This window comes from Lycium ferocissimum, unplaced genomic scaffold (genome assembly GCF_029784015.1).
Source record: "Lycium ferocissimum isolate CSIRO_LF1 unplaced genomic scaffold, AGI_CSIRO_Lferr_CH_V1 ctg2926, whole genome shotgun sequence".
Taxonomy (NCBI): Eukaryota; Viridiplantae; Streptophyta; class Magnoliopsida; order Solanales; family Solanaceae; genus Lycium; species Lycium ferocissimum.
In genome coordinates, this window is record NW_026724809.1 from 4,074 (window position 1) to 14,983 (window position 10,910).

The 10,910-nt window shown below is 34.3% G+C and overlaps 1 long non-coding RNA gene across 1 annotated transcript; it reads right to left on the reverse strand.

The window, feature by feature from the left end:
• Window positions 1-8,325: 8,325 nt before the first annotated feature.
• On the reverse strand, window positions 8,326-8,989 carry LOC132043856 (uncharacterized). The gene is made up of 2 exons (XR_009411946.1): window positions 8,739-8,989; window positions 8,326-8,403 (listed from the first exon to the last, which is right to left on the reverse strand). It is a non-coding gene; the product is annotated as an uncharacterized LOC132043856 (long non-coding RNA).
• Between the last annotated feature and the right edge of the window lie 1,921 nt (window positions 8,990-10,910).

A 10,910-nucleotide genomic window follows, 5' to 3' on the forward strand; every position in this document is an offset into this window, starting at 1 on the left:
TCTAAGAGAAAGCACACATTGTTGCTTCCTCGAAAAGGAATAAAAAACTTTTTCAAGAAAGCGGATGAGATTTCAACTCTAATTAAGGTGCAGATGTTGGTGCTCTTCCCATTTCAGCAAGCGGACAGCCATATTTCTATGGCTCCACAAGCATAGAAATCATAATTGAAAAATTTCTTGAAAACAAGCTAAACAATCGCCAACGCGAGCATGCTGATCTAGGAAAATCAAATGTCTTTGAGGCATTTGAAGATCTACGCAAGGAATTACAAGCAGTGAACGAGAAGGAAGAATTAGAGTACTAAAGTATAAGATATTGCATCTCAGCTCAGAAATACCACCAGATAAACAAAGGTTGCAGCAGTTGGCAGCAATCAAGCTACAATTGGATAGGATAAAAAAAGTAACAAAAAGTTGTGTTTAGATCGAGCTACTAAAGTATGATTTAAATGTTGTTCTAGCTTGATGATTAGGAGTTCTTGAACTCATAATTATCTTGGCAGTTGTAATTGGAGTTTTTGAGGCTAAGTTGAGTTGTGATGTCCAAGTGACTTGTGATTTGTAAAAGTTAAGTTTTTTCTATGTTTGCTAAGTCGTGTTTTGTGATCTCTGGCTCCTAGTAATTTTATTGCAACTGATTCCTCTGTTTAGCTATTGTTTTATGAATTGATTCCTCTATTTGTTGAGGCTGCTGTTAATATGTTAAGATTCTTGTGATCGTTTAGAAGCCCCATTGTGAATATGAGAACTAGCACAATATAAATTCAGTTGGTTCAAATGTTTTTTGTTTTGCCCAAAAGAGCATCTGTCTAGTTTATGTATAGTCCCTTCAATTAGTCTTGCTTTGTAACTAGAAAGGGATGTGGAGAAAGGTTGAGATAATTTTGATGCTGAACCCAAAAATCTAGTTCTAGTCTCTTATTTCGGCAACAGTTAAAGAATTCCTCCTCTGGTTCAGGGACAACATTTAAAGCAAACTTTAGTAGCTCGATCTAAACACAACTTTTTGTTACTTTTCTTATTCTGTTCAATTGCCGCCAACTGCTGCAACCTTTGTTTATTTGGCGGTATATTTGAGCTAGGATGCATTATCTTATACTTTAGTACTTTATTTTCTTCTTTCTCGTTCACTGCTTGTAAGTTTTCCTAAGCATGGTGGCACGGAACCAGAAAACTGATTTCTGGACAAGTCTAATGCACCAAGATTCTCTGACTTGTAGATAGTATCTGGTATGGTTCCTTCTATCCTGTTGCTATATAGGTAAAGTTCTTAAAAGGTTAAACATGCCATGGACAGTTTTTGGAATATGTCCAGCTAACTCATTGTTAAGCAGACTCATCTTTGTTAGACGAGGAAGATTGCTAATTTCTTGAGGAATGATACCCTTAAGTTTGCAATTCCTTCCTACAAATTCATGTAGAGAGTCAGATAAATTACCAATAGATGCAGGAAAAACAACATCCAATGGATTGTCACCAAACCAGAGTGATCTTAGTTTCCTACAGTTTGTTAATGAAGTTAGGAAGCTCGACGTTGTATCGCTGAAAAAGTTATTTCCCCACAAGTTTAGATCCTTGAGGTATTCTAAGTTACCGAGTGATTCCGGAATTGGCCCCGCGAAACTATTTTTTGCCAGATCAAGTATTCTGAGTCTTGAAGAATTTGAGATAGCAGCAGAAATGGTACCTGTAGGATTATTTACTGAACAAAGAAATACTTCTAGGTTGGGCATTCCACGAATTCATTAAGATTATTTTCTATTTTAAAGGCTTCATCACTAGAAGAGATGATAAAACTGAATCTGAGAGTCAAACTTGGACACTCATCTCTAGGACATAATTCATTACTTTATCCCCAAATAATTAATATAACAATTATTGACTTTGATGTTTATAGCATACACAGTTGTTAGTTAATTACGTGACTTGAGAATCACAATTTATATCTTAAATCCTATATATTGGATGGTTTAGAACATATATCAAATATTTCGATAAATTTAATTTGTTAAATAATTTGAAAAGTCAGTCTATTTAGGATTTTAATTCCATGTTTTACTTAGAGAACCCACAAAGGTAGGGGTAAGCGTCTGCATATATCCTACCCCAACGTGCCCATATACTGGGTTTATTGTTGTTGTTGTTTTACGCAGAACCTTTACAAATGAGAACTAATTGAAAGAAGGTAATTTTCTGTTACACCCCGTACTTTCGGAAAAACACTTGTTAAATTTGAATGTAACTATGTCAAGCTATGGCTAGGTAAAACAATTTTGGATTGTGAGTAACGAAGCATTATTAAGTACATTGTTGAAGTAAAGGATGAATTATGATCTTGTAAGTCGTAACCGGAAAGGACAACCTTGGAACCAAAGGACACGATCATTATCAAGTATTGTTAATGATAAGCATTATGTATGGAGAGTTTCGGAAGATTTCGGGATTAAGCAAACCGAAGAAAATAAGTTTGACGAAAATTTGGAAAAAGTTGGCAGAATTTTGGGTCAACTTTGGAGGGGTATATCTCCTAGTATATTAGGAGTTTTAAAGTGTTTCAAAAGCCTAAAATGAATTTTGTCAAGTCTAGTTTCCAACGCAACAAACTGCCCGTCGATACGACATCGGAGTAGAAAATTATGGATGTTACAAGTTAGGTCGACAGAAATTGAAATGTGTTAAAGAATCGCTATACAAAAGAATCGACATGCTACGAAGAATTACTACAAGATTTCAACCGACTTTGGCATCTTATAAAAAGGGGTTTTACCCCTCATTTTTCATCCAAAACACTTCTCCAAACCTCCCAAAAATTCTGGAACCTTCCCCAACCTTCATCCACCAAACTTTAGTCCAAAATTAAGTATAATCCTCGAATGTAAGTCCGAACAACATATAGTTGTGATTATAAAATCGTCTAGCGACGAGTTTGGCTAAAGTTCAAGGGGGAAAATAAAGATATCACAGTATTAACGGGAGTAAGGTATGAATCTCTTCTTATTAATGTTAGTTTCGGTTTATTTACGGATATAAAATTGTTAAATAGTCGTATAACGGGTTGGTTAGTTGTGGAACTTGGAAAACATCGTGTGGAATATTTTATGGAATATATTGGTATTGATAATGTTGTTATTAGGGTTGGTATTGTTGTTATTGTTGTTGGTTGCTGGGTTATGATTTCGGGCTAGGCATATAAACAGGGGAGATGCTGCCCGAATTTCAGCAGATTCTAAAAGGATTTCATTTGAATGCTTGAGACAAGTGTGTGTTAATGAGTCTAATGATAATATGGATGGTTTATGTGTAGAGTTGCGAGCTTGGAAGAATAAACGTTGAATCGCTAAGGAGACCCAAAGGTATGTTAAGGACTCGTCCTTTTCTTTCAAAGGCATGATTCTTATGCTGTGACTCCATCCATATTTCTATCTTTGTTCTTATTCCCAAAAGTAAGAATTCAAGATTTCCAAAGCTCTTATGATGTTAAATGAAAAATGTTCTATAATGATTTTGATGATGGTGATGATTCTATTCTAGAAATTCCGAAGCTATGATTTGAGGGCATTATGAGATTATTGAGCCATTCTATGAATCCCTTGATTTTACTTATTGTTGATGGTCTCATCTCATGTTACTGTCATGCCCTATTTTTAACGGATTAAAACTAGTTCACAACTTATGCTATGTTTCCTCCGGTTTTGCAAATTTTCGTAGTCGCCACCTAATTTTAGGAAAATATTAGAAACCATTCGTAAAAATGTAAACTCCATTTTTAGTCTTTGAAACTCCGTGAGATTTTAGGTAAGTGGTTTTATTTACCCCGGGAAGGTGTTAAGAATCCCTCGAGCCTTTATCAGGATGACGATTTTTAAACTTAGTTTAATTAACACTAGAGGAGATTATTTAATTATTTCTTATTTATTATCACCTATTTAAAGAATTGCGGGAAAGAAACTACTCTCTCAAAATTATTTGTATAAAAAGGGGTTTTTAAAGTAATTATAACTATGTGAGTAAATATATTTTTATAAAGGAAGTAGTTAATGCTAATGTATGCTTGAGAAAAATATGTATGACATTTATTATTTTATATAAGAATAGCATGTGTAATATGGAATAAGAAGATATATATTTTTATAAGAAAATAACATATATATGTGATATGTATATCACGGGTAACTAAAAAATAGTTGTTGAAGACATGATAGAACTATATAGATGCATATAATGTAAAGGCCACCAAGGGAATTAATGGAAATAAGGTAGTATATGTATGGTACGTGTTAAAAAAATAGTATGTAGGCATATTCATTGTAAAGGAAAGTAATTAATACGAGTTGTAAAATTATACGTACTAGGGATGTATATTGTTTACAAAAAAGTACATGTGTATTTTTTGAAGATTATAAATATGGTTATTGTGTATAAGGACAGTATATATAATGTAGAGTATGAAAATACATATTTTTATGAGAAAGTAATATATACATGGAGTAGGTTTATCATATGTAAAAATAATATAAAGAGGTATACTTTTAGAAATAGCCATGGAAAATATAATAATATGTATAAGTACCGTGATATATATATATATATATATATAAGTACACGCATAGTGTAAAGATGATTGGATGATTAAAATAAAAAATAAGATAGTATGTATACGTATATAAAAAAAAATAGAATATGTACCTTGTAGCTCTCATAAAATGACTTGGGCCACTATACTCAGGCCCTAATATAATTTCCTCATTTAAACTTAATGAATCTGACTTGTTTCCATATGTCAGCATTAAACAGAAAATGATTACCCGTAAAATATGCATCTTATCCTTTTGAAACCCCTATTTAAATCGCTCACTTTTGTTAAAAGGGATTGAAAAAGAAACGTTAGTTCGATGAGCAACGAACTCAAAAAGGAATTTTTTCAGTTAATTTCCTTCGGTTGGAAATCATTTTTTAACTTGAAAGTGCATAAACAAAGCTGAAAATCATTTGGCGATTATCATTCTAACAAGCCTAAGCCAAGATTAATTATCCAAAGGGGAGAGAGAAAAGTAGTGACTAAATTTACCATCATCCTCGATTGGTTTATACAAACCCAAACCCAAACACAAACCAAGTACTGCGTATGTACAAATAGCAAGTTCACAAAATGTTAGTCGAATGATATAAACAACATATATAAATTGATACGAAGGTGTGAAATTTGAAGAGAGGAAGAAGGACGGAGACTCATTGACGCGAATGACGGTTGCTAGACATGAGCAAAATGCACAACTACTGGACACCTTAGATCTGGGCAGAGGGCGGAGTTGTATCACAACTCCAAATGCACTCCCATGTGTGTTCATGAAAAACAAAAGAAGAAAAGGATAAGGAGTAGAAATTTAATTTCAAGCAATTGAAACAAAATCGTACCATGAAATTAGTATTGCACGGATGTATAGACATTTTTTCAGTAAAAAAAATCATAAAAGCTAAAACACATAGTCATGGATAGAAAAAACAGAAAACCTCATAGAGGGACGGAAACATAGTCTAGGTCCTTGAATATTTGACCGATCTCTTAATAAAATGCCATACGTACCACTAGACCAATTATCCAGTTCCTATTTGTGGGGTGTAAAAGCTAAGAGAACGGCTCTATATACACTCATTAACATTTTTTTTTTCTTTTTTTAGAACACATGAATGATTTTTTTTTTCTTCCAGCAAAACACACAAGTCTAGGTCAATCAATGCACTTAAAATAACTTGAAGTGGATACAATCATAATTCAAAACGAAATTCTTCCAAAGAACTTTAGCCAAAGTTTAAGACTAAGATCTGAAAGGGACTAAGATCCTAAATCATGGCAGATTATCCCATTTTAAGACTAAGGTCTCTTTGAATATAAAGAAAGAAAAGCTATTACTCCAAACAAGTTCTAGGACTTATATAAGAAAAGGTATACAAACAGAAAGAGAGGAAATTATCAAAGAGTTCACACATGCCAGAAAATAGTGAAAAAGTTTCCATGGTTTTCATTACTCCTCATGTACCAATTAACATACGAAACTGATGTAGTAGATAAGAACAGTGAATCAAACACCAACATTCGCTTAACAAGGGGGTAAGCTATTGGTTGAATTATGACAGCTCCCTAAGCAAACTTTATTAAACTAAAGAGCAAACTGATGCAATTGGAACGAGTCAACTAAGCCAAAATCTCTTTTATGCTTACTGGAGAATTATACACAAAAATGAACTTTTGGTTCATGAGACATAAAGGAGGCAGGGGAACTAACTTAAAGAAAGGCAAGCTAGTGAATTCATCAAGAGAGCAACATTTGTTTCTGGAAACTAAAACTGGAAATATGCTTAAACTGGAAATTTTAAGCATAACTTGATAAAAATATATATAGCGATTAATATTTGCATAACTCTAACATGCTTGGAGAACAAAGAAAGTCACTCATTGTAATATATAATTTCATGTTTTTGGAACTAAAAGGCTCAAAGGAAGAAGTAAAACGGGCTGACACATTAGGCAATACTCAATCTCATACTAATCTAAGCTTGAACATAAGCTAAATCTCATAACATAAACTTATCGATGAATGCATGAGGATTTCATTAACAATTACAAAGCTGGTATTTAACCAAACAAAGATTTTCTAACGAGTTGAGCATACTGGAAAAAAAAATAAACAACAAAGGGAAATAAACTCATGCTTTTCACTCAAATTTAAAGGAAGCTAAACATCTAAACCTGTAAACTTAATCATGCTGAATTCCTACAAAAATCAGAACGACGCTAACAAACATGAAATCGAGTTCATTAACTCATACTCACACAGAATTTAAATAGGCAGAAAACTTAACTAGGAAAATAGCTAAAAACGACACAGCCAAACAGAACCGGAAAAATTAAGAAAGAAGAAGGAGAATTTCTGCTCAAACAAGAACTTAAACGCTCAGATTTTTAACACACACTAATTGACTAATAAGCCAACTGACTTTTAGCTAGAAATGAAGAAAGGCTAAATATGGGAAAAAAAAGTGGAGGAAATGCTAATTAACTCATACTTTGCAATGGAGATGACAGGAGGAAATAAAATGGAAACTAACAAAGCATTAAATTAACTCATGTTTTCTATTCAAATGGAGTAACAACAGCGACATGAAAATAGGATAGACTAACCAGTGAACATATTCTCATGTTAAATAGCAGGTAAAACGTTCTATTTCTACGGTCACGAAACAAAACACACATTCACATTTTAATATCGAACGAGCATGATATCTGCTAGTAGAGGAGAGACAGAGTCTCTTAATAATTTATTCGAGCACTTTATTTCTTCAAAAGAACATGTAGACTAGGCTAAAAAAAAATAACTGGCAACATATTCTTGCATCTCAACACACTCAAAAATCCAGATTTAAAAGAGTAGAGCAGAGAGTGAAAACACTAACCTCTTTTGGGCAATGAAGTAAAAGACTTATAAGCGATAAGGTTGTTCCAACGACAACAAGTTTCAACTAATGCAAACTTATATAAATCAGTGGTTTCCTTCCTAAACGCCCTTAGTTTGTATTAGCCTTTTACATGCTGATATTCGTAATGGAATGGCAAACGCAAAGATTATGATGAGCACACCAAACAGATATTTAGTTGCGATGCAATTATTCACATAGTCGATAGGTTACATAGTTATTACTCTTAAGTGTCATTAGTTTACGTAACCATTTCATCTACTATTTTTGAAACAAGAACAGACCCAAAATGTGCAGAACACAAAATGAACTAGCACAGATAACCAAACGACTACATTTTAATTCTATAAACTGAGAATGAAACGAGGAGAAGTTTTCATATATGTCCAGATTCCAACTCAAAATATACTCAAACCAGAATTATCCCATAACCTTAACGATGGTTTATTATAAATTTTTGTAAAAAAGAAGTAAAAAGAGAATATTTACTTGAACATACGAGAAGGCGACAACAAGCAAATACTAGATCGGCATATAAACTCATATTACACTCTCACAAATCAGTAGATTTCTCTTGTTAAATTGATAATTTCTATCAGTCATCCTTCCCACTGATTTATGTTAGAAATAGGATATCACAGACCAAAAAAATGACTAAAACAGAGGATCAGCCAAGCGACGAGGTTAAACACATATTCGATGAAATTAGTCGTTTCACGCTAATATACAACAAAGAGGAGAACACACATTCCAGCAGCCAACTAAACCAAATAAACGACAAGAAATACTTGAACGACTACATTTCTACTTCTACTAAAATAAAGACGAAGAGAAGATGAGTGTGATTACCTTTTTCGGGACAGCGAACTGAGGCTATTATCGTCGTCGAGTCTTCGAATCCGCTCGAAGTGGTCCTTGCTCAGCCAAGAACTTTTCAGAGGTGATTTCGACAATCAAAAACTTAAGAGTAAAAAAATAAGATTTTCTGAGAACCCAAGTTTTTTAGCAAAAGGAATTTTATGAGAGGGAAAACTTATAAAAAAAAATAGAGATTTTTTGTGGTTCTTCAACCTGTTCTAAAACAGCCCATGGAGGCTGGTATTTATAGGCAAATGCCGAGGGGGTTTCAACATGCTTCTTCAAGAAGCTGAAAATTCGGATTTCAAAAAAAAAAAAAAGAGGGAAAAGGTGACATTTTCAGATGGGAAGTTTTGGGAAAAGAGATTTTGATGGATAATATCAAGAAAAGGGGTGAAAAATCTCACCTTTTCAGAGGTGATTTGAAGGAGAAAGAGCCGTTTGGGGTAACAATATTGCTGGCTCTGGTTTGTATCCATCGGATTGAGAGATGGGCTGATGGATCTTCGCTCTTCCCCGTTCTCAGAGGTCTCAATCGACCTTTTATGAGTTGTCGAGCTCCATTTTTCAGAAAAAGGGAGATGGGTGATGGGAGAAAAGGCGACTGATGAGGACAGTGGCATCGATGACCACTTTAATCCAGCGGTCCGACGGTGGTGAGGTGACGAAAGTGACGGGGTGGCGGCGATGGCAGCGTCGTTTGGTTAGGGCTGTTGGTTTAGAGAGAAAAGGGATCGTTTGGTTAGGGCTGTTGGTTGAAGGAGAAAGGGCTGTTTGGTTCTGATTAGAGACTTTGGGGGGCTGTTTAGTTTAGGGGTTTGGGCCGGGTCGGGTAGTGGGGAATTGGGCTAGGGATATTTTTGGGCCACAGATTTTTGTAGAAATAGGAATAGGATGTGGTCCAAATTTTAGGTAGATGAATTATTTTCTCATCCCTTCTTACTTCAATCAATTAATTAAAATATGTTTCTTTGCCCTAATTAATTCCCACAAAAATGCATACCTATATAAATTACAATACAAGTAATTTAATATACGTATTTAGTTTTTTAAAATAGAGTAAACGATGATTAATACGGTAATAAGGAGGATTAAAGGAGAAATGTCAATGCCAATATTGATATAGGAATACCAACACTATTTTTGAGTGATTTAATTGTAAAGAATGATGTTTAGTAATTTTTTTTTTAATTATATATATAAAAAAAAATGATGTTTGGTGATTTTTTAAACGATAGAAACCTTTCTTAATTTTAGAGAAATAATATCTAAAAAATAGTGTAGTAATTAGTGAAAATATTCCAAACTCATTTGTTGGGGAATTTTCACGACTGCGAAGCATAGTGAAATTAATTAAACAAAAAGAAGGGTCAAAATTGGGTGTCAACAGTTACTCGTTCCTTCGAGGTGAGATATAGCGAAGATAATAATTCTATTTTCAATGCTATCTAAGTTCATGATCCTCGATACTCTCATGACATTATCGATTTCATCTTACGATAGTTGATCCTTCAAGGAATGATATAGTGATAATGAAAATGCGGATGATGATGTTTATTTCATTTATGTGTTTTTATGTTTATATATGTATGTATGTATGCATTGCACTCCCACCGATCGGTTATGGATGACATGGCGAGATCCGAAAGGAAATTTGGGTACGGATGACAGGTCCGAAAAGGCCGGGTCAATGGATGACACCGAGTCCCGAAAGAGCCGGGTACGGATGACACCGAGTCCCGATAGGGCTGGGTACGGATATGATAGATGTATGTATAGTAAATATATGTGAATGCAAAAGTGTGCATATTGTGTATGGATGTGTATGAAATGTTTTTCCTATAGACAAGTTAATTTAGGTGACAGAGGTCTGAGAAAGTGTACGAGGTATAATTACTCACCTTATCTTTTGCTATCTTCATTTTTATATCATGTTACTATTCATGCCTTACATACTCAATACATTGCTCGTACTGACGTCCCTTCTTGTGGATGCTGCATTCATGCCTGCAAGTGTAGATAAACGAGACAAGGATCTTCCACAGTAGGCTACCTTTAGGTACCAGTTTTGATTGGTGAGCTCCACTTCTTCCTGGAGCACTACCGAGTCTGAATGTATATATATATATATATGATTTTTGTTCAAGGTATGTCGGGGGCCCTGTCCTGACTTGTATACTTCAGTCATGTTTATAGAGGCTTTGCAGACAGTTCCTGTGTATAGCTTAGTTATGTTCTGTCGGTCGTTATATTGGCGTCATGGGTCCATTGGACATTTATTTATACATGATATTACGTTCATATTTAGCCCTTAGCCTTATTTTGACATTTGAGACATAGAGAAGGCAAGTTATAAGTTGGTTCGCGCGATTTCCGTAGGGTGTTGGGTGCCAATCACGCCTTACCAAGGGTGGGGTGTGACATTTTCCTTGCCTTGTTCCTTGATAATAGGTCCCTGATATACAAAGATTGCCGTATAATAAAGGTAACTAAATATAAACCTAACAATAAAGGTAACTAAATATACTCCTAACATATTACGGAGAGATAATGAAAGATATTTACATATATTCTAACAC